At 41.7% G+C, this 26,137-nt stretch overlaps 1 protein-coding gene across 3 annotated transcripts in view; it reads left to right on the top strand.

Annotated features, from left to right (window-relative positions):
- The first annotated feature begins 11,637 nt into the window (after positions 1-11,637).
- Positions 11,638-26,137, top strand: part of LDLRAD4 (low density lipoprotein receptor class A domain containing 4) — a 368,881-nt gene continuing 354,381 nt past the window's right edge. For all 3 annotated transcript variants that reach the window (XM_059409132.1, XM_059409129.1, XM_059409130.1), the window contains exon 1: positions 11,638-11,728. The gene's annotated coding sequence lies outside the window, so the exon portion shown is untranslated. The remainder of the gene's footprint in view (positions 11,729-26,137) is intronic.

Genomic DNA, 26,137 nt, shown 5'->3' with positions numbered 1-26,137 from the left:
TGGACCTGCTTTCCAAGTCAATTTCCTCCATGTGGTTCCTTTACACCCTCTCTTAGGTGCTGTCCTCCAGTTTTCCCAGATGGCCCTTTCCATCACCATCATCGGTGGGTTGCCATCAGCTGAAGCCCACATTAATGTGTTTGTGGATATCCTCTAAATACCCGCCTTCTTCTGAGCCGGTGGCTGTGTATTTGAATACACATTATTAGGGGGTGCTAGGGAGGGCTACCCAGTGCTATCTAGTGCTTTGTTACCAGACCACCACATTGGCATCCCTTGGGAGCTTGTTGGAAATGAAGAATCTTGGGGCTTGCTGTAGACCCGCTGAGTCCAAATCTGCCCTACTCTCAAATGCAAAGTAGTGCTTATACTAGTCCTATTTTAATGACCATTTACAGGCTTATCGAAGCACTGGATGCCAAAGATAAAGGTTCTTTCATAGTAGAATGTGTTTTCATTAAGTTATTTCAGAATACTGGAGACTTTATTTGACAAATTCATGCACAGATAGTTCGGATGGGTTGAGTTCTGTTTGGCTCCAACAGAGAACAGTTAGTTCCTTTCTGCCTTCTGGTTAGTCCATGAGTCTTGCAGGGCTGAGCTGTGAAGGATAATCCTTTGGGACACTCTGGAGTTTTACCAGTAGACTAGAGTTTGCTCTTTTCTGTAGTTGGAAAGGGTAGGTGGACAAAGTAGGGGACAGGTGATGTGACGAATTTGAGGTTATTAATTAATTAATTAATAGTTAATTGGCTAAGTGCCTTGACTACTGTTTTAGAGCTGCAGGTCACAACTCCTTGGATGGTCAAGAAATCATTTTAGTAGTTCACAACCAGCACTCAAAAAGTGATGTGCAGTAGAAGAGAAGATAGAATATAGTTTACAACCATAAGGTTAAGTATTATTTTTAGAAACTTAATTTGAAAAAAAAATTTTGGGTTTTGAAATTTTTAAAAAGTTACATATGTGGTCTGAGTCAGTATATAGAGATATTTAATGTCACAACTCAGTATATGTATATATGCACATATATATGCATTTTCACACATATATGTATGTACTTACATACATGTATATATTGCATGTGTTAAGAGTGTTTGAAAGTCCAAAATGACTAGTATCACAGGTGAGTTACAGAAGAAATATGAAGGGGATATAATCTATGTAGTTTAATAGAGGAGAAAGACTAAGTATTGATTTTTTTTCAAGTATTGATGTTTATTATCGTCTTAGTTTACCAAAATAACAAAACATATCCAGATATCAGTGAACAGTAAACATTCTGCCATTTAGAAATACTGGAAATATAGGGTGTGAAGATTTTAAACCACTGTTATTATAGAGCTATTATAATATCATTGAAGATTTAAAATATTTAAAATCTAATGAAGTATAATCAGGACTAAAATGATTTTTGGACTTCATTTGATTTTCACTGCTGATTTACACAGCTTTAGGATCTTCTGTATTTTTGGTGTTTTCCTGGTCAGTGTTCAGGATCTATATGTACGTAAAGGGTGGAGAGGCATCCTTTGAGCTCAGAGAGTGCTCATTTCCAGGTTCCCAGGTGAGGCTTGGAATGTCCTCTTGGTTACTTAGTCTACTGAAGAAGACCTTAGCTACCATTGAAGGTTGAGGAGTCTAGTTTTTTGGCCTCTTTTCAACCTTCTTCCTGTTCTTATGTCTTTAGCATCTGGCACAGGGCTTGGCATGTTTAGCATCTGGTAAATCCTTGTTGAATGAATGCATGACTCTTTGAATTGCTCCTCATTTTTCTTGAGTAAATGCCAAGTCCTTACAATTGCCTACAAGCTCTTGGGACCCCCATTGCCTCTTTGACCTCATCTCCTGCTACTTTTGCCCTCATTCGTTCTGTCCAGCCACACTGCTTCTTTGTTCTTGGGCCCTTCCCTGAAATGCTCTTTCTCAAACATACTTGTGTCCAACACCGCCCCCACCCCCTGGCCCTGCCTCTCTAGCCTTGGTTTTGATAACTGCCTTCTCAGGGAGCATTCTCTGGTACCACTTCCCTTTGGCCATACTGGCCGTCCTCTGCTCTACTCTACTTGCCTTTATACATGGCCTTTACCATTTCTGAGTGAACTACTTAATTGAACTGTTGGGTAGGTTTAGTGTTCAACTGTACACCCTTGTTCTACTCACTGATGTGCCCAACTGCCTGGAATAGTGTCTGGTCCTTGGCGGGTATTCATACAGCCTGCCAGAGGGTTGCATGGTTCAATGAGTTTGAGTGTGGAGTTTGACATACTTGGGGTTCTTCTTTCTACCTCACACGACTTGGTGACTTCTCTGATCTGTTCCCAGCATTTAGCATCACCCCTTCACAGTGTTAGGGATTCAGTCCATTGAAACAGCTTTCTACAGAGTGTTGGGTCCATTTCTAATGTTAAATATTTAAATAGAGGTCAATAAAATTAATTGATACCAATATTTTTATCTTTGCCATATGAAAACCAGTCTTGACATTTAATTATAAAACACAGACTTATTTATGTTTGTCTTGTTTTCCATACTAAATTTTAGAATTTTAGAGAAATAAAAACTTAGGTCCCTTTTATTTTCTGATAGTGGTGGAAAATTTGGCACATAATGGGTCTTCAAAAACACTTCTGCTTCACCAGCCTGGGACTGAGTCCACTGTGGCTTCTGAGAAATCCTGGCTGTGGCCACCCACTGTGCCAGTCTTTGGGGGTCAGGGCTCTTATGTGCCAGCTTGGTTCCACAGTATCCACATTTGTTTCTGCCTGTGGAGTATTCATGGGAAGTGACCAAAAGGGTCTGAAAGAAGTGTGCTTATTGGTGAGCGACTTGTTGCTATTTCCAAACAGACTCATAAAGTCTGGGTTTGAGGGTAATATTACAACAAAAATACACCTTAGTTTTCAAAGGAATTCCCAAGAATAAAACATACCCATTTTTTGATACGTCAGCTTTGCTTTATTTCTTAATTTAACCATCTGTTTTGATGGCTCTGTGGATCTGCGTGTAGGATGAAATAGGGTTCAAATCTTAGCTTTGCCTCTTAATCACTCTATGACCTTAGACAAATCACCTAAATTCTCTCGCCTCTGGTTGTCCCATCTGCTAACTGAGGATACTAAAACATCCATACAAGGTTGCTGTGAGCATTAAATGAGATACATAAAGTGACTTGCAAGAGAGGCACTGAGCAAAGATTAAATATATGTTAGCTTTATTGTTATTGTTACTATTATCGTCTAGAAATGAACGACCGAGATGCCCGAGTATCTTTATCTGTTTGATTTCTTCTTGTTGTAATTAATTAAGTAATCAAACAGGAGGTCAAAAGGGGCAGAGAATAGAACACTTGGGCCGGAGCTTAGAATCCTGGGTACGCACGGCTGTTTCTTAAAGTAGGCCTTGTCTTGCTCTCAGGAGTGTTGAAACCCCAAGCCTAAGTGCTGTGTGGTAGGATATGTGGGTCATTTGACATGTATCTCTATAATGCCAGTGGCTACTGTTCTTTCTTATAAGGTAGGCTCTGTGATAAGCAAAAGCCAGTGGTATGGTGGGGAAAACAAGAGGCCAAGTTCTTTGTCCCTGGGACTTGACCCACCTGTGTCACTTGGTCAACACTCTTCACCTCCATGTTCCTTTATTTCTTCCTCACCGATACAAAGGAACAGGGCTTGAATTCATTAAGTGTGAGAGCTTGTAAGATATGAGAGGTGGGAATTTGCCTCAAGTCTTCTTCTGAGGCTGCTATTCTAGGTAGTGCCAGATATGAGATATGGATATGGTTGAGGGGTACAGGGAAAGAAGTGGATTGTATAGAATAACCCAGAAAATATGAGACCTAGCCTTAGAAAATATGGGACTTGTTCTTAAGAGCTGGTATTCTCGGGGAGTCCCGTGTAAACATGAGAGAGGGTATGTGCAGATAGCCCAAGAACACTGGAAAGTGAGTGAGGCAGATTGTAGAGGGTGAGGTAAATCAGGAGGACTCTTGGGATGAGGTACTTCTATTGTGAGTCATATGTATTAGTAGCTGTTTTTCTCTGATCAGAAGCAATGCTATTCTTTTTTAATTTGACTATATTTTTAATATTTATGACCAGTTACCCAGGCCCCTATTGTCTTTCTAAGTCTCTGCAATGACCTGAAAGGTAGATAACCTTATCTTCATCTGTTAGCTGTTGTGCTCAGAGATGACTTCATTTCCCTGGGGTCAGGCACCCAGTTGTGGTGGCTCTGGATTAGAACCCAGGGCAGGCTGTGTCTTTGGCTCTTTTACTCCACCAGTCCACGTGCTCATGGAGTTCTTGTCATAGCGACTGAGTGTTTGATTCCCTTTTTGGCTTGTAACAGATATGGTAACATCTCCATTTGGATGTGTGCTAATATGCTTTAAAAAGTATAGTTTGACCTTGAGAACTCCTCCCAGAATGCTTGAGAAATGAGACAGTACTTTATTGTTTAAGAAGTAAAAAAGGATCTTGATGTCCCAATCACTGTCAGGTTTTTCATTGCTTTCAAGTATTTTGTGATCCTTTGTGGAGGTGTAGGTCTTTGTCTTCCTCCCCCTTGAGTTTGGAAATAACTAGGAAACTACTGTTGGACTTGAATGTCACTTAAAAGAAATCATCGTCTTCATTGTTATTTCCTTAAGGTGCTCATTCTAGCTTTTAGAAACTTTATTCGCCCTTTGTGTGCTTTGAAACATTTAATTCTGCCTTTATGGATCCTGAAGCATCCCGCTTTTAGATTTTACACGCGTCCTCCGCCCTTGTGCGCGCGCACCTCCTATGTGCGTGCACGCTCATGCGCATCTGCGTGCACGTGCGCGCGTGCGCGCGTGCGCAGAGGCCGCGTCACTTTACCCGGCAGGATCTCGAGCTGCCATGTTGGCTCCAGTGCTTCCTCGCAGTGCAGAGCTGCCTGGGGGTGGCCTTGTCCTAGTTTCCTCATACATAGTTCCGGCCTTTATAAAGCTTTGCAAAGGGAGCTTCAGAACTTTGCAGTCTGAAGAGCTCAAGCCAAAACAGCAGGGAAGATAGAAAACCTGTCTGTTTAGCCATAGGCAGATGGACTGTTTTTGCTTTGACTGAAAGAGTTTCTTGGTTGAAGGGCGAGGCGGGGCGGGAAGAGCCTGTGAAGGTCTGTTGGCCGTCCCGCTGTCCTGTGAGTACAGCCCTCAGAGCTGTTGCCATATTGTGCTGGGGGGAGGAGGTGTGTGTGGGAGCCCGCCAGCACTGCCTTACTCCAGTAGGTGCACCCCGAGGGGCCTTGGGGACCAGTTCTTTGAGGAGGCTGACCACTTCAGCAAGGGCCTCTCATCCAGCCCTTTGTGCTCCAGAAGAGATGACTTTCGGCTCTGGCCGTCGCCGTGCCTTATTTCTTCTTGGCAAGCGGGATGGGACTGTTTCTTTGTTGCATCTGCTTTGAAGAGGTCCTTCGTTTCTATTTTGGGAACAGAATTCTCTGTTAGAAGTAAGGCAGAGGGCCGACAGAAGGCAGCTGGCTTTGGGATCCTTCTCAGTCGTGGCCCTGGCTGGTTTTGTGTCTACTGGGAGTTGCCCGAAGCTGCCTTCTTCCTCTGCATCCCTCGATTTTGAAAGGCACCCATGAAATGGTTGATGCTTTGTTAAGATACAACTTGTCAAACTGTTGGTCTTGGCTCTGCGGCTGGAACCTTTCACTCCTCAATCTTCTTTGCATCTCACCCTGGGCTCTGCAGGGAGATTGCAGCTGATGCTACCTGGAGGCCTGATCCTTTCCCAGGGCGGCCTCAAATTGGGTTGAATAAATGGACATGCACATTTTATGTCGTGAAAATGTACCTAACAAAATTTATGCATCTGGGGTGGAAGTATAGGTCCATCCTTAAGGAATGCCTCAATGTTTCTAAAAAAAGATGTAAAGTCAGTATAGTTTTGGGAAAGAGACCTCTGTTTTCTATTTTCCTTGATCTCTTTGTGTAACATTGAAGTATTTACCTACTACTTTGTGTTTTTTTCTCTCCCAACTTATAATTTATACAAAATGGCTCTCTTGTCTCCGGGCATCACTGTGTTTTAAATGGCTACAGTTCCCAGCTGGAAGCCAGTCTGGTTTCAGAGAAAGGCACACTGCCAGATTCCTCGCTTAACCTTTGTCAGGAATAAGTATCTTCCTTTACCTTAAAGAGAAAGTGAGAATGTTGTGAAGATAGAGAATAAATGTGTCTCACTTCCCTTATGGTGTTTCAGTCTATTGCCACTCATGTATCCCCTTCTTGGGGCAAGGGAGGCAACCTCCTTGATTAATGTTACTTTCCAGGAATACCTGCAACTCTGCCTCAGTCTTGTTCTCTCAGCAGCTCATGATTCCCAGACTGTGACCACTGAACCTACAGTGCTGTGTAAACTGCTGGAAACGTGTTGGGAGCATGGCATTCAGAAGATGGTTTGGGCTGGGGCAGCCACTCTGGTGAATAGTATGGAGGTTCCTCAGAAAGTTAAAAATAGAACTACCTTATGACCCAGCATTTGCACTACTAGATATTTACCCTAAGTTTATAGAAATGTAGATTTGAAGGGGGTACATGCACACTGATGTTTATAGCAGCATTATCAGTAATAGCTAAACTATGGAGAGAGCCCAAATGTCCATCGACTGATGGTTGGATAAAGAAGATGTGACCATATGTATATATATATATACATATATATACATATATATATATATATATATACACACACACATACACACACACACAATGGAATATTACTCAGCCATCAAAAGGAATGAAAACTTGCCATTTGCAACAACATGGATGGAGGTAGAGTGCATTATACTAAATGAAATAAGTCAGAGAAAGACAAATGTCATATGATCTCACTCATGTGGAATTTAAGAAACAAAACAGGTGAACATAGGGGGCCTGCGAAGGGAGAGAGGGAAATAAACCATAAGGGACACTTAACCATAGAGAATGAACTGAGGGTTGATGGAGGGAAGGAGGTGGGGGCATGGGGTAGATGGATGAAGGGTATTAAGGAGGGCACTTTTTGTGATGAGCAATGGGTGTTTATGTAAGTGATGAATCACTGAATTCTGTTCCAGAAACCAATATCGCACTCTATGTTAACTAAAGAAAATTTAAATTAAAAAAAAAAGAAGAAGTAAAAAAAAAAGAAGATGGCTTGGAGCTAGTGAGATCATCATCCCTTCAGGACCATACTTTATCACTTTGAAAACCTATGTATGGGGACGCCTGGGTGGCTCAGTTGGTTAAGCAGCTGCCTTCGGCTCAGGTCATGATCACAGTGTCCTGGGATCGAGTCCCACATCGGGCTCCTTGCTCAGCAGGGAGCCTGCTTCTCCCTCTGCCTCTGCCTGCCATTCTGTCTGTCTGTGCTCGATCTCCCCCCCCCCTCTGATAAATAAGTAAAATCTTTAAAAAAAAGAAAAGAAAACCTATGTATGGATTCCTCAAATGCTTCAAGCAGCAGGGTGTGGTCTGTGTGTAAAGAACTCTGCTAGCATCTTCTCTGAGGTTCTAGGCTGAATAATTCTCATTAAGGGTCATTCTCTTGGGTGAACCATTCTACTAAAGGCTTAATTTCCTTGGTGGGGGCATGATATTATTGCTCAGTCTTCTTCCTTTGAAGCTCTGGACTTTGTGTTGAGCTGTTTGAGATTATGGAAAAGGCATGTACTTACTAGAATTGAGGGTGGAGAGACCTGGGTGGGGTCTATAAATTAGCCTGTTTCTTTCTCTGCACAGGGTGAAGTTCCATGGTGTGGGTCATTGGTTATTTTCACACATGGAGTTGGGCCCAAGAGAGTTAAAATTTGCTGAGAAGAAGAGGTGAATTGAAATTATTGAAATTCTCTGCCTCCTATGTCACGGAACTGGTGTTTTTAGTTTCTTTTGGCTTGAGTGTGAAAACACTGCTGCCTGAGAGGCTCAGCACCCAGGGATGAACCTTGGAGATAATGTTAAAGTTTGCTGAGTGATTGATGAGGGAGTGGGAATATATAATACAATCCTGCATATAGACTTCAGGAGAGTATGATAGCTTTCTATAGTGAATAAAATTTTTATTTTGTAGTCTCTTAAGTAATTTAATTGATTTGAATGTTTTTAAAATATCTCTTTTATTAAACCAGTCCTTTGAAAATCTAAAATAGAGCTTTAGTCACAATCTTTTTTGTAATAAAAAACAATTTATCTCTTAAGGATAGCAGAAACCAAATATATTTACATATTCAACTTTTATTTTAAACAGGGCTTAAGTAAAATCTTGCTTAAGAGAATTAAAAATCATCTGTTTAAAAATAAAAAAAAACTTTTTTTATATTAACATATAATATATTATTTGTTTCAGGAGTACAGGTCTGTGAATCATCAGTCTTACGCAATTCACAGCACTCACCATAGCACATACCCTTCCCTATGTCCATCCCCCGGCCACCCCACCCCTCCCACAACTCTGCTCCAGCAACTCTCAGTTTGTTTCCTGTTTTCCTCTCAGTCTGTTATGGTTTGTCTCCCTCTCTGGTTTCATCTTGTTTCATTTTTCCCTCCCTTCCCCTGTGATCCTCTGTTTTGTTTCTCAAATTCCTCATATCAGTGAGATCATATGATAATTGTCTTTCTCTGATTGACTTATTTCGCTCAGTATTATACCCTCTAGTTCCATTCATGTCATTGCAAATGGTAAGATTTCTTTCTTTTTTTTTTTTTTAGATGGCTGCATATTTTATTGTATGTAAATATATATACACCACATATTCTTTATCCATTCATCTGTCCATGGACATCTAGGCTCTTTCTATAGTTTGGCTCTTGTGGACATTGCTGCCATAAACATTGGGGTGCACGTGCTCCTTCGGATCACTACCTTTGTATCTTTGGGGTAAATACCCAGTAGTGTGATTTCTGGGTCATAGGGTAGCTCTATTTTCAACTTTTTGAGGAACTTCCATACTGTTCACCAGACTAGCTGCACCAGCTTGCATTCCCACGAAGAGTGTAGGAGGGTTCCCTTCGTTCTGCATCCTTGCCAACACCTGTCGAATAAAGAAATCAGTCTTAAAGCACTTTTAATATAGGTTGTCAGGAAGCTGGATTAGCATTTTGTTTCAGAATTAGAGCTGGGTTATTTGACCTATACAGTTTTTTCCATTTTGATTGGGAATGAATTATTGATATGAATGGGAAATTAAGAACAAGTAACAAATTCTTCCTTTGGAAAATTTCTTAGGGATCTTTCTGTTTTTAACCTTTAGCTATTAGATAGCTAAATGCCAGAAGAAAGGCAAGGATATTTGGCAAAAGTGGTGACTACTGAGAAACATTTTAAGCACTGACTCAGGTTTGTAGGTAAAATTAAATAACAAGTACTGGAGAAATTATGCATTTATTGTTTGGGGGCAGAGCATGAGGCTAAGTGTCTTCCACCTAGTTGGAATTAATTTAGAGGTTCTGAGTGCTGTTTTGAAGAGTTGCATAAATTCTGTTGCTTTGGCCTTATTGCAGAAAACTAGGGATTGACAAGTCATAACTCTTTTAATTTGGCTTCTTTAAAAAAATGTAAGAGCCTCCCATGTGCCTCTTACCCTGCAGAGTCCAGGGGGATGTCAGGGTGATGGTGATGTGGTTCTTTCCCTGAAGGAGTTTATAGTCAAGTAGGAGAAATGACTTTTCACTTATTGTGGATGAGGCAGGTAGGAAGGGCTGTTGTATTGTACCAATTATGTATGCATATAACATATATGTATGTGTTTTATATATCCCTATGCTTATTTACTAAGTTAAATTTGTTTTCTGTTGCTGCATAACAAATTGCCATAAATATAGTAGCTTAAATCAATGCCCATAAATTACTTCACAGTTTCTACGGGTCAGAAGCCTGGGCCTTGCTTAACTGGTCCTTTACTCAGGATCTCAGAAGTCGGCAAAGTGTGGTCCCAGCTATGTTCTCATCTGGAGGCATGAGTGGGAAGAATCCACTTCTAAGATCATTTAGGTTGTTGGTAGCTTTCGTTTCCTTGTAGCTATAGGACTGACGTTCCTGTTTCCTTGCTGGATGTCAGCTTGGTGACTCTCAGCACCTGGAGGACCCTGCACCTTCTTGCCACATGGCCTCCTCACAGTCCTTGTCACCATATAGCAGCTCATTTCTTCAGAGATCAAAAGGGAGTCTGTCACTCTCTAGTCTGCTGAGATGGAGTCTTGTATAGACAGCACTGCCTGATTAAGGGAATGACCTCTCATTACTTCTGCCATATTCTGTTGGTTAGAAGCAAGTCACAGGCTCTGCCTGCCCTCCAGAGTAATTTTGGCCACCTCAGTACATTTCTGGTTATTCCACCGCCTTCTTTTCTCAATAAGTCTGAACATTTGGATCCTAGGAAGACTGATGAGAACAATCCCAGTTGAGGAATAAAAACTACTGTTTAGAAAACCCGAAGTGGATTATTTTCCCCCGTCTCAGTAGATCATGAACAGGAGAAAGTAATGTCTGTGGGTGCGTGGTATTGGTACTGAGGAGTTACATAAAAACAGCAAGGTGTTTGTCTTATGTGTTCGGGGTGGACCTCCACAGGAATCTTACAGGATCCTCTGGCTAGACACGGTCATTTTTTATCTGGATGTCTTAGCTTTGGCTGATCACTTAGGAGTGACATATGGTAGGAACACACTTTAAGGGACACGTCTCCTGGAGAGTACGCTACAGCACACAAGCTAGACAGATGGTGGCTTATTCAACCTTGGACAGGAGTGTAATCCTACACATTGGCAGCCTGGGTGCTGAGAATTGCTTGTGGTATCTGAGGCAAAGTTGACCAAGTTTACCCAAAACTGCTTTGTAAGGCACAGGGCAGTCACCTGACGTGATCTGGAATGGTGTGAGGCACCTAGAGCATACTCACTGAGGTGAGATGAGGATGCTCATGACAGATTGTGTGAACTGGAAGTGGACCTGGACAAAGTCTGGACTGCCCAACTGGAGAATGTTCTACCAACGGGGTAAAGGGCAGGTGTCAAGACAGCCTTACAGACAGTACCATGGATATTCCCCTAAGGGTCTTCCCTAAGCAGGGGTCCGTATTGCTCCCACAAAATTAAACATATTGCATGGGAGGAAAAATGTGCCCCTGGGCCTGCCTCTCTTTACAGTTAAGGATTGTGTGGATCCTTATGCTCACAAGATAATTCAGACTGTTAAGATTTAAAAAAAAAACCATGTCCAATAAAGGTATCGTTCATTATTTGTTCCTGGGCCCTCATTGAAGAAAATGTCTCTACATACATTATATGTATGTTGAGAGGAGTAAGTTGTGTCTCTTTTGTTTGGAAGATAAGAACAGGGTGCCCTTTGTGGCTGCTCAAAAACTCATAAGGAGATTTTGTCCCTAGCTCAGTCAGGTCCCTGACCTCAATTGTTTTTATTTATTTATTTATTTATTTATTTATTTATTTGGCTATAATTTTCTCTTCCTTTATTATTTGATGTTTATCTTTACATTCTTAATTTAATCACTTTGGTATTGTGGCTTTTATTGTGATAGTTCTCAACTATTTTTGTGGAACTTGGGGAAAGGGAGGGTGCATGAAAAGAAACCAAGAAGTGGTTCACTGAAATTCTTTATTTTTCCTTTTAGCATTTCAAGCTCTGTATTTGTAACATCACACCATTGTCTCCGTATTGGACCATTCTCAAGAACTCACATCAGTTTTCATACAGCTTAAAAGGTGAGTAGAACTTGAGACTCTTTGATAATGACTGTGAAGTAGAGGTTGTCACAGCACTATCTGTTATGAGATGCTGTACCTTTCAAGAAAGTCATGCAATATCTAGGCACAAAAACTATCTTACTAATTTAACTTTTTCCCGTAGGAGGAATGCATGATATCAGCTTAAATTTGGACTTTTCTTTTTTGTTTGTAATTCACCTTGAGCTGAGAATGTATATAAAACACATATTTCTAGATTTACTGGAAAAAAGAATAATCTTACTATTCAGCTTGTTTGTTGCTGAGCCTGAGCATTTAATGCCCAGATACTTACAAACATTTAAGATCAGTGGGAAATGGGATTCTTTATTTGTCATTCTAAATTCTGTGTTTTGTTTGATTTCCTACTTCAGAAAATGGGGATCATGATGGGATTGCCATGAGAAATAAAAGAGCCATCATACTTAAAACAGCCTCTGGCATATAGCATACATTAAATAAATACTAGTTCCTTTCTCTCTCTTAGCTGTTGTAACATCCAGTGGACAGGTTTTTCTTTCTCTGTACTGGTAGCACGTGTGGTTTGTTATTGTGAAGAGGGGGTTGACTTCCTAATTTACTGCATTTGGTTTTACATTTGTGTGCCTGTGTGTTGGTGTTTTGGAGAGTGGGTGTAAGTGGCTGGGCACTGGGTTATCTAGAAGGAGAAGCTTAGGTGACACCTGTGTATTTTGGTCATCTCTGGACATCCTCAGACCCAAAGACCCACTCAGAGTCAGCCCTTGGGGGGATAGTCATCGAAGGTGCTGGGAGGGTACCAGGAGAAGCCTACCCTCCCTCAGCTTGCCCACTGCCAGGTTTTTACTTTAGGCATACCCCTTCACCTCTCAGTGCCTCTATTTGGTCAACTCTTAATTGATTTTAGTGATTCTTGTTCTGCCTAATCACCAGTCTATGGGGAACATTAAATGAAGAAATACATGAGAGTTGTCAGAAAAGTAAGAAATTCTATAAAATGTAAGGTGCAACTTTTTCCTAAATTTTAATGTGCCAGGTATGACTCATTGTTTATTCCAAGTTTTTACTAGACTATAAACTTTATAAGGGCAAGAATCTTCCCTCCTTCCCTCCTGCAGTTCACCCCCCCACCACCCCCCAGGGCCTAAAGCAGTGTCTGGTGTAAGGGAGGAGTTCAGTAAAACTTTTGTCAAATGAAATGAATTGATGCAGATTCCCACTCTGGATGCTCTCTCAGAGCATATCCAGACTTTTTATTTATGGTTGCAGTTGGAAGTAGATGGGGCAATTGGAGCGATTTAATGTGCTTCCTCCCTGAGGCGCACAGACCCTTGAATTTAAATGGACTTTTCACAGTTTGGAGCCTTCCTAAAATTGTAGTTGCTATGAAGCCTGCGGTATATAACAAGCCACACACACTCTGAGTCCACGTTGGGTGCAGTTCCTCTCTGTTGGTGAGAGAATGTAGTCCGTATGTGTTTCTTTCCTGAGTCAGACACTTAACCAACTGAGCCACCCAGGCACCCATTACTTGGTGAGTGTTGATGAATCGTGCTGTTTTTCTTCTGTAATTTGGCATGCCCACCACCGGCTTAAGGTGGGGGGCAACAACCCATCTCTCCCAGTGCTGAAGAGAGTATGGGCACAGTTTGGGTCCTCTCTCATCATCTCAGATAGAGTCTTCTTTAACCTTACCCACCAAAAACTAAAGCCATCCTCAAACAGAATTTTACTGGATAACTGAAATACCGTGGGACCGTGCCGCTCGATTTACAGAATTGTGACAAAAGTAGAAATATACTTGCAAGTTCCGTAAGAACCCGATTTCCCACCATATATGGGGTTACCTCATTCTGTCAGTTATTTTCAGCAACTTTCAAAATTGGTAATGGAAATCTTTTTCTTGACTATGTTACTGTATATGGATTTTATATGAAATACAAGGCTATGTTGCTCCTTATGAACGTTAGAATGGCTAGAAGAACAGATCCCTTTCTGCAAACCTGCATGTTGCTTTGTGCCTCTCAGGCCATTTTCATGCACCATACTTGGATTCTGAGGTGTTGCAAGAACTTTCACACCTCTAAAATAGGTTTACAGCTGACTGTCCTGGAATTTATATTTGCGTTGTTACTTGTAAAATTCTGTCTCTCGAAGCTCACAGCTGGACTGTGAGACATTCCTAAGGGCTGATAAGATGGACAGGTGGCCTTACAACTCTGCTGCAACTGCTGTGCTGGGAAAGCCCAAGGAGGTCTGGATTTTTGCACGAATTGCAGCATGTGCCTGTCTTAATGTACAATGGATTTTTTTGGACTTGGTTCTAAAACAGGGTTGGGTTACCATGTTTAGGTTGTTATTAAACGTATTTTAAAGCTTACTGTTGTGACCTCCTTGATAAATTTAAAGACACATACTTCTTGGCTGCCTCACATTTGTAAGGTGTAGCTGGAAACACGGGTTTGCCTCAAATTCTGTCCTTGCCACTTTCCTTCACTGTTCTACTCTGACAAGTCCTGAACCTCTCTGGATCTCAAATTTTCTCGTCTTTAAATGGGATAATATTTATCTTGTGGACTTATTGTGAGGTTGCCTAATTCAGCATTCATGCACAGTAGGAGTTGCATAAAATGTCAGTATTTGCCATCCAAATGCTAGTTCTTATCCAGGGACCGTGTGCTGGCAGGATCAGAGGAAAAGAGGGAGCAGAGGCATGGATCTCTCTGTCCTCTTTCAGGGTGAAGGAGGTGTGCTGAGGAATTTCACGAGGCATCTTCTTGTTGGAGCCAGGTGTGGTGGAATGTGGTGCTAGTGACTTGACTGAACATAATTCTTCTAGGATGTAGGGCAAGAAATAATTAATTCAAGCTTTCCACACCATTTCCTGTCGTTGTTGGTGAGAAGAACCTCAGACTTAGATCTGGTTAGCTCTCGGCACAAATAAGAAAGGTTCAGATGGGAGAAAATCCTGCCTCTCTTTTGCTTTCCTTTAAGGTCCTTAAAGGATCAGAAGTAGATGGTGAGGAACAGGAAGCAGTGTGAAATTCTGTGTAAGACCTGTGGTCCCAGTGGGGAGATGCTCCAGCATTAAAAAATAACCTTAAGGGGGCGCCTGGGTGGCTCAGTGGGTTAAGCCTCTACCTTTGGCTCAGATTATGATCTCAGCGTCCTGGGATCGAGCCCCACATGGGGCTCTCTGCTCAGTGGGGAGCCTGCTTCCCTCTCTCTCTGCCTGCCTTTCTGCCTACTTGTGATCTCTCTGTCAAATAAATAAAATAAAATCTTAAAAAAAAAAAAAAAAAAAACCTTAGGGGCACCTGGGTGGCTCAGTTGGTAAGCTTCTGCTTTGGCTCAGGTCATTATCTCAGGGCCCTGCTTCCGGCTCCCTGCTCAGCAAGGAGATTTCTTCTCTTTCTCCCTCTGCTGCACCTCCCGCTTGTGCTCTCTCTCTCTCTTTCTGGCAAATAAATGAATAAAATATTAAAAACAAAGAAACAAACAAACTTTAGATGCTAGCCATACATACCTAACCTGAGCTTCCTGGCTTTGCATGAAATTTAAACTTTTAAGGAAACTCAAAGAGGATCAGTAGTGCTGGGAGAAGGGACACCTTTGAGTGTAGGTCCCCGCCTTCTATACTGGTAAATAAAGCAAGGCTTATTTTCTCCAGATATTTCCTTGGCATGTATAATAAACCAGATTAAACTGTGAAAATGTGATCAAACAAAAACATTTGGAGCTATGGTGTAAATGACCGTATTGTGCTGGAGGTTTCCTAACTTGTAGCAGGGTCAATCAGAGGTAACACTAAAACTTCCTATATGTATGAGAAGCCAGTTAGTGATGGGTTGGTGCCTCTCTAGCCTTCAAGTTGGCCATTAGAGAAGTGACACCAACGTTCCCATTGGGAGGGGTCCCGGGACAGATGCCAGGTTGATTAGTTCTGGGTTGCCCGTTGGCTTCGGAAAGAATTTTTGGGTTCTTGAATCCTCATTCAGACCCTCCTGCTTCCCCCCTCAACTCTCTCTCCTCTTCTTCCTCCCTCCCTTCTGCCTACCTGTATACACAGTGTCAGGGGACTCAGATCTGAAGTCCATCTCACTGCTTTCCCTTCATTCTTTTAAGGGCAAGAGCAGCAAAAGAAAAATCGAAACGCCAGAAGGGCATCAGGGATGTTTTATACCCTGTTTGAGCTAGGAAGGATCAGCAGTGTGAAGAGAAAGTGGAGCAAGCAGGAGCGCCACTTTTAGAGATATGGAAGAGAACCTTGTTAGCGCCGTTATTTCCGTCTGTGGTCTGGGAACTTGGGAATTTTCTTTGCCTATTTGTTGGATTGTGTCCTTCTATTATTAGACTGTATCATTTTCTTAAAGCAGACTCATTCAGAGCTGTATCAGAAAAATACCTTTTCATTTTGCTTTAAAATCAAACATGCTTGCAGTTTCGTCAGCCCATGCCTAGCACAGTAGTGTCAAACTGCTAAAAAGCTAGCAAATTTTCCACCTAAAAATTTTGTGGGGGAGGTAAGGGTAGGGGGCGTAGGGAAGAGTATAAAAATAAACCTTTCAGAGATTCTGGGTTGCTTGGTGGCATGTGTATTTTTCCATGGTGAGGGAGGTTAGAAATAGCATTGCTTTTTATGGGAGTCTCAGCAGCAGCTCAGAAATTTGGCTTTGCAGGCTCAGTCTCTCGTGTGGGTGAGGCAGCTTCTGCAGCCTGTGGGATGGGGGGCAGTGCCTGGCAGCAGGCTCTGGCACTGTCACTGTCTGTCTTCCTGCCTCCCCAACCCCCGCTTGGTGTCACCCGGATGAATAGCACTCAAGTGTAAAATGTGCTTACCAAGGTCAGGTTCTTGTGATGACTTGCCGGTGGCAACTGATGCCAATTGTAACAGACTGAGTCTCAGCGGTCCCCACAAAGTCACATTGGTACATGTGTGAGGGCGAGCACGGGGAGCAGGTATCATAATCCGTGAGGGAGTCGTCCTTCAGGGCTGCTGTGTGTCAGACTGGCTGAATGTCTTGAGCTTATGTGAGATGGCTTCCCCTTAGAGTTTTGATACCCGTGGGATGGATGGGCCATGCCATCAAAAGAAGTCGTTATGGGTTCTTGAAATTTGTTCGTTACATAATTTTCACAAATAGAGGTAGGTTGCCAAGTGCTTCTCAAATTCAATGTGGAAAAGAGATAGAAGGAAGCAGCCACTGGGAAAGAGGTTTCTAACCTCCAGGGGACCCAGGACATATGTGAATTCCTTGAAATTGTGCCTGTTCCTGCAGAGAAAGCCAGAGGGTTTTGATGGGATTCTCAGTAAGATTTTGACCTCCAAAAAGGTTAAGAGCATTTGCAGCAGAGCATAAGATGTGAAGTTCATTTAACTCGGAAAAATCATTTTGGAAATGTAATGAATGTGGGCAGAGGAAGATGTCGCCTGGAATAAAGAGGACAGGCAGAGGGAGGAGAGGGGTGCAGTTATACATTGTTTAACCGAACAACACAAAACGGGACTGCTGGAAGTTTCTATTGGGGTTTTGCTTTGTGGCTTTTTTCTTGAACTTCATGTAATACTTGTTTTTGTGTCAGAGATGATTTCTGCTGAAGGCCTTTTGGCAATGCTTGGTTAACTCTGCAAGCTCAGTGCTCGGGAGAGGTGCCTGCTGCTCACAGGATGTCTGGGGTCTGTATGGATTCAGCCTGACATTTCATGGTTTCTCCTTCTTTTCCTGGGATCTACTTGGCTATGGTACTCCACGTTTTCTACACCTGGAGATTACGACAGGGAAGTCAGAGGATTCACCTGTTCGGATAAGGTGGAGGAAACATTCAGCAACGAGGGTGCTTCGTGTCAGTTTCCACAACACGCTGTGGGCTTTGGGGCTGCTCAGTGGTGCTCTGCTTCAGTACCTTCAGTCTAACTGGACCAGTCACATTCGGGAGACAAGATTGCTGAATGAGTGTACAGATAATTTACAAATACAGAGCATTACAGCTCCCAGTGATCATGTAGGAGAGAGTGCCAGGCCAGGTCAGCAGTGGTACACTGCCTGGGCTACACCTTCCACTTGGGAAGGTGTTCTGTTGAGTTCACAGGTAGAACTACAGGAGCCAGAAAGCCATAATATTGACGGGCTTGTCAGTTACAGCAGCCACTTGTCTGTCTTCCACAGCAGCGCTTTGGAGATGGGGCATTTGGGGCAGGGAAGTACTCATCCTAAATCCTCTCTGGCTTGAGTCTACATTAACTTTTTTAAAAGTTCCTAAGTTGCTGCCTGTTATGTAGGTTCTGTTCTGTTCTAATATTTTCCCTGTGCTGTTATATTCCAAGAATATAATGCCTTGGCTTTCTTTACTTTTAGACTTGGGTTGAGCTGCATTTACCCAGTACAGTGACTGGGCAGGGAGTTCTACTTCCTATGGTGTTTAGTCTGGCAACTGCCACATGTGAGATATAAAGATAAGAAAATGTCCTGGGATTCTTGGATCATTTGAGAAAGAGTTGTTTCACGGGGTCAGGTGGGTTTGTGAAATGTTTTTTAGTGCTTTGTAAGATATAATGGTGCTTTTGAATCATTATTAAAAGAAATTTTTACCATTTAGGATTGTGATAGGTTACTTAAGTTTTTTTTTTTTTTTTTAGATTATATTTGATAAAGAGAGAGGCAGCAAGGGAGGGAACACAAGCAGGAGGAGAGGAAGAGGGAGAAGCAGGCTTCTGGCTGAGCAAGGAGCCCGATGCGGGGCTCGATGCCAGGACCCTGGGACCATGACCTCAGCTGAAGGCAGACGCTTAACCAACTGAGCCACCCAGGCTCCCCTAGTTACCTATTTTTTGACCTTTAATTTGTTCCCAAACTTCTGCTCCTCCTTTTTTTTTTTTTTTTCATTTTAAATAGGCTCCACACCCAGTGTGAAGCCCAAAATGGGGCTTAAAGTCTTGACCCTGAGATCAAGACCTGAGCTGAGATCAAGAGTTGGACGCTTAACTGACTGAGCCACCGAGGTGGTGGTGGTTCTTCTTCTTCTTCTTCTTCTTCTTTTTAAAATTGTGGTAAAATGTATATAAGTTGGGGAATTTGGAAACCTTTGCATAGCTGGTGGGAATGAAAAATGGCATAGCTGCTATGGAAAACAGTATGTTTTAACCATTTTAAGTGTACATTTCAGTGGCATTAAATACATTTTCATTGTTCTGCAACCATCACCACCAACCATCATCTTGAAAAACTTAGAACTCTATGCCCATTAAACACTAACTCCCCATTCCTCCTGCTTTCTGCCCCTAGTCCCTGGCAACCACCGTTCTCTTGTCTCTATGAACTTGACTAGGTTCCTCATATAAGTGGCATCATACAGTCTTTGTGTTTTTGTGACTGGCTTATTTCACTTAGCGTGGTGTTCTCAGGGTTCACCCATGTTGTAGCATGTGTCAGAATTTTCTTCCTCTTTTAAGGCTGGTAATATTACATTATGTGTGTATACTACATTTTGTTTATCCTTTTGTCCATTGTTGAACCCTTGGCTTGCTTCTACCTTTTGGCTGGTGTGAATAATGCTGCTACGAACATCAGGGCAAACTTGGGCTTTCAAAAGTATGCAGATGTTTATCAGTCACTGAGACAAAGCAGTTGTTGGAAGAGGAGCAGTGGGAAAATAATCAGCTGTTTGTGATAAAATCTATCTTTAAGACACATTTGTAGAGCTGCGCATTCTGAGGAGGACTTGGGCACAAAGATGAATGGGAAGCAGGTTCTGCTTTACAGAGGGACACATGATCTGATTGAGGAGATCCATAATACGTCCTTAGTCATAGTCCATGGTGACATGTCCTCAGCATGTTGTGCTGAGGGGACCCAGAGCAGAGATATCTTGTATACCCATCTAGGAAAGTTTGTTGGTACACTCACAGAGGTGGTGACATTTAAAGTGGGTCTTAAACCATGAACTCTAGTTTTCTAGGTGGGCAAATGTAAGGAGAGAGCATTCTGAGCACTGGGAAAGTCTCACACAAATGCATGAATGTGGGAAAATTGATAGTGTGTTAGGAGAGTGGAAATGTGGTTGGGATATAGGGTACTTGAGAAGGAAGGCAAGAGATAGAGATAGGTTGGAAAAGGAAGTTGGGACCAGACCATAAAGTATTTGGATGTGGTGCATAGATTATCCTGTAGCATGGGGAACCCCATTTTGGGCTTTTCAGGGAAGATGATGACATTAGATATGTGTTTAGGGAAGTCGAGTCTGGTGGCCATGGGTAGGAGTGAATGGAGGGGAGAGACAGAAGCTAAGATCAGCCAGAAAGAATAGCATGGGGGCTTTTCCAGGGAAGAAATGAAAAGGCTTGCCCTGGGCAGCAGTGACAGAGAAGAGGGCCTAGAGTGGCGAGGCCTTGGGCGTGTCCATGGAGCAAATGTGGATTCCAGAATAACTTTTGGGCTCCAGCCTTGGGTAAATGAGAAGATGGTATGGGCAGAGACAGGCAGCCTAGGAGGTGGAGCTCACCCAGGGTGAGATTTCTTTCTTTCTTTTTTTTTTCTTTTAATATTTTATTTATTTGCCAGAGAGTTAGAGAGCACAAGTAAGCAGCGTGTCAGGGAGAGGGGGAGAGAGAGAAGCAGGCTCTCTGCTGAGCAGGGAGCCTGATGGGGGTCTCGATCCCAGGACCCCGGAATCATGACCTGAGCTGAAGGCAGCTGCTCAACCAACTGAGCCACCTGGGCACCCCCAGGGTGAGATTTCTTGACGGGCATGTCTGTAGAACATCTGTGGGCTGTTTGCTAGAGGTCAGTTAGACAGTAGCCTGAGGTGCCTGTGGCAAGATCATCACAAGGGTGTAGAACCAGCAGGAGAGCAGGACTTCTAAAAAGGGCATGGAGGCTGCAAATAGATAACTTTCTTTGTCTTACAATAATGATGATCATCTGATCTGTTGCCAAGTTTTTGTCTGTCTCTTGAGTTGTTTGAAAACAATTGTTAAGCTTTAATATTTAGTACTGTGTATCCTTTTACCTCATCAGTGAGCCTTAGAGATTTTCCCTTTGGTATATCCATTACCCAAAGCATTTTCTTTCTATACTTGGATGCCTTAAGGCCTGTTGCAGTCACACTTACTCTCATATGTATCATCTAAAAAAAATTACTTCAGATAGTGTATATTATAGTCAACCTTCAATGTAAGTGATTTTGCCCATGAACTCCTGGTTTCAAAATCCCCTAACATAGTATCTTGTCGTCTTTCTGTAACTGTCTAGAAGATCTTTTAGGGATGTTACCCCGGGGAAGACTGGGTGGCTCAGTTTGTTAAGCATCTGTCTTCGGCTCAATTCATGATCTCAGGGTCCTGGAATGGAGTCCCACATCAGGCCCCTTGCTCAGCAGGGAGTCTGCTTCTCCCTCTGCCTGCTGCTCCCCCTGCTTGTGCCATTCTCTCTCTCTCTCTGACAAATAAATAAATAAAATCTTTTAAAAAAGAGAATTTTACCATATTTGTTAATCATACCTTAATAAAGCTGGAAAAAAAAGAATTTCACTCCATCTCTAAATTCAGTTGAAAAAATTTCCTTGTTGATATTCTGCCATTAGAAATTGGGAACTCTCAAAAACTTTGTAATCAATCTTCTTTTAAAAATGCATTTTAATGAATATTACTTTATTAATACAGAACCAAAGGTAAGGATAAAATGGGTTTTATGTTCTATATCTCCTGGATTGAATTTGATATACAGATGTGAGAAATGAGTTCTTGCTTTACTTTGGAAAGTGGGTGTGAGAGGGTGGCGACATTTTTTTGGGTAAACAGTCTACTCTTGGCCTGTGTATCCTCATTTACATTCTTGTCTCACGCCCTGGCTGTGATGATTTGACTCTGTTGAGGGGGCTTTTACATTTTCTCAACCATCTGCTCTCACATTATGAGGGGGTGGTGCTCAAATTATTATTACTATTCTGATTTCGTGTAGAACTTAGTATGGGTGAGTGGAGAGAGAAACATATTATGAGTGGACTTAGTCCAAGTTAAAATCAGATAATTGAATATTTGTTTCAAAGAAAATGTCAGTAATTAATATAAGCTTCCTGCAATTAAGAATAATTAATAGAAGATCAATTAAAGAAACTCTGATGACATTGGTTTAGTGCAGAGAAAAATGTTAAAAACTTTATATCAAAGGAGGCAAAGAGATTAAAGCAAAATGTACCTATCAAGCTAGTTTTAGTATAATAATCTGAGTTTCTAGAGTTTTTAGAAAATCTAGCATAGACCTAGACGCTATCAGATAAATGACCAGGTACTATTATCATTATCTTCAAAAATGATTACTGTATTCCATGTAAAAGGTAGAACGGGAATAATTGATCAATTTATGGTCCTTCCACGTTTTGAACAAAGATTTACTTATGTAGTAATTCTAATGTATTCTGTGGGGTTTTTTAAATTGATAAAACAGAAGTTTCATAATTCTTCAACTAACTGAATGTAGAATATAAACCAGAATAAAATGGGCATATGCTCCAACCTCAATTTCAGATGGTTAAAGCAAAATGATCTCTTTTTAACCACCTTCCATCATGTTAGCCCAAATTACATCAATAAAGTCTATTCCATATCTGTTTAAAGGACGAAAGCTTATTGAAATTGAAAGATTTACTTTGGACATCCATAATAGAATGGTTTACGTTAAAACTATGTCAATTTTACAGCAAAGTAAAATTTTAGATAGGACCAGATATACAGCTTTGGCTATTTCATACTGAAATATTGTTGATGATACAATTTTGGTAATTTTAGCAAAAAGGATCCATAAAGGAATCCATAAAGTAATTTGCATAATATCATGACTATAAATGAAAAAATGCGCCATGGTAACAAATCTACCAATTTTGGCAGTAGACTGTACTTTCTGTTCTTTGGTGACACTAACAAAGCAGTTAACACCTACTAATACAACTGTCCTACATAGAAACATTTAAAACACCACCAAGAAAAAAACCAAACAAATATGGAGCTTTAGCAAAAGGGCAAAAACACTATGGTAACAGCATCATCCAAGCCTTTGGGCATTTTGGCAGTTGGAGGCCTTTAGAACCTCACCAGGAACTTGAGCTGTGTTCTGCTTTGCAACAATTGAGAATGTTCCCCTTGTTGGTAATTTCCACATTACTGTAAGGATCCCAACACTAGACCTGTTTGGTAGTTGTTTTGAAAATGCTCTGAGCTTGAGTAGTAGTATTCTATTGAGTTCTAATGGTTTACTTCTTAGGGACTTACATCATGTTTGTTTCCTCATTTGTATCGATTGCATAGATGAATAAGCTGAGGGAATGAGAGATTACATGAGGCATATAATAGGATTTCTGATGACTCTTACAGTGTTGGAAGGGATTAATAGAGTATCGTAGATTGCAGCACATTCAAGGATTCATAAATGTGTAAATATAAGTGAGTTTCATACTGTTAGTTGGCTGATTAATTGTCTAATTACTTAACTTTAAACCTTCTTCAGAGTTGTCATCTGTCTTTAATTTACAATTGAATAAAAAATATTGACTCCATCTTTTGGGAGCTTTAATTTTTAGTGGAGAAAGCATATAAATAGGGACTGTGATTAAGAATTGCTAGTTGTCCATTGTAGTACTTGGCAAACTCGAAGACAGTTTGGCAAAATCATCTGGGATCCATCTATCTCTGTTTTAGAGGGCTCTGCTTACCGGCAGACCCAGCTGTGTCCAGTCCTGAGCCCTGGGGATTGTCATGGAGAGAATAACAGCTGTATTGCAGATGACCAAATGTGAACTCTTCCTTGCTGAAATTTGGTGGGGTAAAGAATCACTCTCAAAAATAGGCTTCCTCCTACCTAAAGAAGAACCACATTTATTTTAGTCTTTCATATGTTGGGGGATCACAAGAGTGCAACACCTCTAGGGGAACCACTGGAACATTCTGTATTTTCAGTCTGGGACAAGACTGGTTATTGACTGTGTGTGTATACCTTTCCCACATCTGGTGTGTAGTTCTTATGCGTTGGTAGTTGTGGTGGGTTTAGGAAGCCGGTGGGATGACAACCTTGTGGAAGACTTCAGTCTTCCTGAGGGTGGCTGGACGGTGGATGCCTACTCCTCTTTGTTGATGGGAGCATCCATTCCTTCCTCTTTATCATCAGAATGGATGACTTTGTTTCTCCATGATTCTCAGGGACCTCAGTCCCATGATCCTTGAAGAAAAAGAGGAGCTGGGGATTCCTTTCTGTTCATGGTTCTTCATAGTAAAGTGTTAATACTTTGAGTGCCTTAAATGTTTAGTTTGTAGTCAGTGTGATGCTTAATTGTATGTGTTAACTTGACTGGGTCAAGACGTGACCAGGTTAAACATCTCTGGGCATGTCTGTGAGGATGTTTCCAGATGAGGTTAGCATTTGAGTTAGTGAACTCGGTAGATTAGCCTCCTCATTGTGGGTGGACACATCCAATCTGCTGCGGGCCTGCAGAGAACAGAAGGTGAAAGACTATGCATTTGCTCCTTTTGCTTCTTGTCTGTCTGCTTCAGCTGTGACATTGGTCTTCTCCTGTCCTTGAACTGGGGTTTGCCCTATTGGCTTTCTGGTTCTCAGGCTTTTAGACTCAGACTGGAGTTATACCACTGACTTTCTGGATCTGCAGCTTGCAGACGGCAGATCCTGGGATTTCTTAACCTCTGTAATTGCGTGAACCAGTTCCTCATAATCAGTTTTTTCCCCTCCCTCCCTCCTCCCTTCCTTCCTTCTTCTCTCACTCTCTACCCCTTTCTCTCTCTTTCTCGCATGCCTGCTTGCGTGTGTGGGTGTGTGTCCTACTGCTTTTGTTTCTCTGGAGAATCCTGACTAATACAGTCAGTCTGAGATTTTGTAGCAGCTGCTTCTTCATTAATCTGATTTTGTTTATATCCTAAGCATTCTTCTATATCTCAACATCCGCCTTTTTACGTATCCAACTTACTCTAGATAAAACAATCCTCAAGTCATTAGAACAGTATAGAACTTTTGCTTGGCCAGAAGAATTGATAGCTATTAAAGCTTCCATTTTTTTGGTTTTCTCTTCTTCTTTATTCATTCTCCAGACAGATATTCTTCACAACGAGAATTTGGGTTTGTTTTAGGCATGTTTTTGTGCCTTATTCCTGTACCAGTTTGTGCATATTTTCCTTTTTGATAAGAAGCAAATCCTGAAAAAATTTTGTTGTTCCCTATCAGTTGTGTGACCTACTACTTATTGGTAGGTAGCAGCAAAACACTTAGTGAAATATGAAACTAATTAGAGGTCAAGCACTAGATATATTCTAAGAAGTTCAAGTATAACAAAAAATGAAAACGTCTTATTCCTATTTTTAAATCATAGCTGATTTATACCAAACCTTTGCCTCTAAGATAGGCCTATAAAAATAGAAGAGGGGGACATCTGCCTTCAGTTCAGGTCGCGATCCCAGGGTTCTGAGGTGAGGCTCTGAGTCGGACTCCCTGCTTGGCAGGGAAGTCTGCTTCTGCCTCTCCCTCTTGCCTGTGGCTCCCTCTGCTTGTGCTCTCTCTCTGTCAAATAAATAAATAAAACCTTAAAAAATATATATAAGAGGGTACAGTCTATGTAAGCGCTATCATTGCCAGTACCAGTGAGCAAATCTGGAAACCTTGGTTTGCACCATAGTTTTCTGAGAGTAAGTTAGCTCATGCAGGGGCCAGATCCAGATCTGCTGTGATACCTGTGGATTTTAATTTCCTACGGGTAAATAAACTCTTAAAGTATTTTCTTAGTTTACAGGCAGTAAATACCTAAACAAAACTAAAATGGACTATCCAGATTGGGTAGAGTTTAGGCCTCTGAGTCACAGCAAAATAGTTCACAAAGAGAGTGAGTAGCGGCATACATATCCACTGACCCTCCCTTTGTCCCGTCAGTCAGTCCGCGTTCATTGACGTTTTCCACCTTTCTGACTGAGACCCAATCTGTTGTGCTCCGAAAACAAAATGAAGCATGATATAATAAGCAGCAAAGCTTTCTTTGCCACCAAGAGGGGCATCTGAAGGCGAAATCAGTTTTTTCATTCATTTTACACATTCATTCATTCAGTAAATAATTAACTGAATACTTATTGATGGAAACCAGAAAGTATTACTCCTGGCAAAAACCTTTTACCAGTTGAATTGTATAGTTGGAGAAGCTGAGGCTCAGACAGCTGTAGTGGTCGGCACGTGGTTATAGAGCATGTAAACGGAGCAGCAACGTCCTGACTCAGGTCTTCAGGTCCCTCATGCACCTTTCACCTCATCAAAGGCTTGGTCTTCCTTACTTCCACAGCGAACTCTGCAGACTGGCCTGGTCTGAACTGCAGCTGATTTATTCCAAACCTGGACAACTACGATCTTAAGATTCTTAGGAACAGTAGGG

Source organism: Mustela nigripes, chromosome 8, assembly GCF_022355385.1.
Source record: "Mustela nigripes isolate SB6536 chromosome 8, MUSNIG.SB6536, whole genome shotgun sequence".
NCBI classification, from domain to species: domain Eukaryota; kingdom Metazoa; phylum Chordata; class Mammalia; order Carnivora; family Mustelidae; genus Mustela; species Mustela nigripes.
The sequence above is the reverse complement of the archived record's forward strand: the minus strand, read 5'-3'. Positions and strand labels throughout refer to the sequence as shown.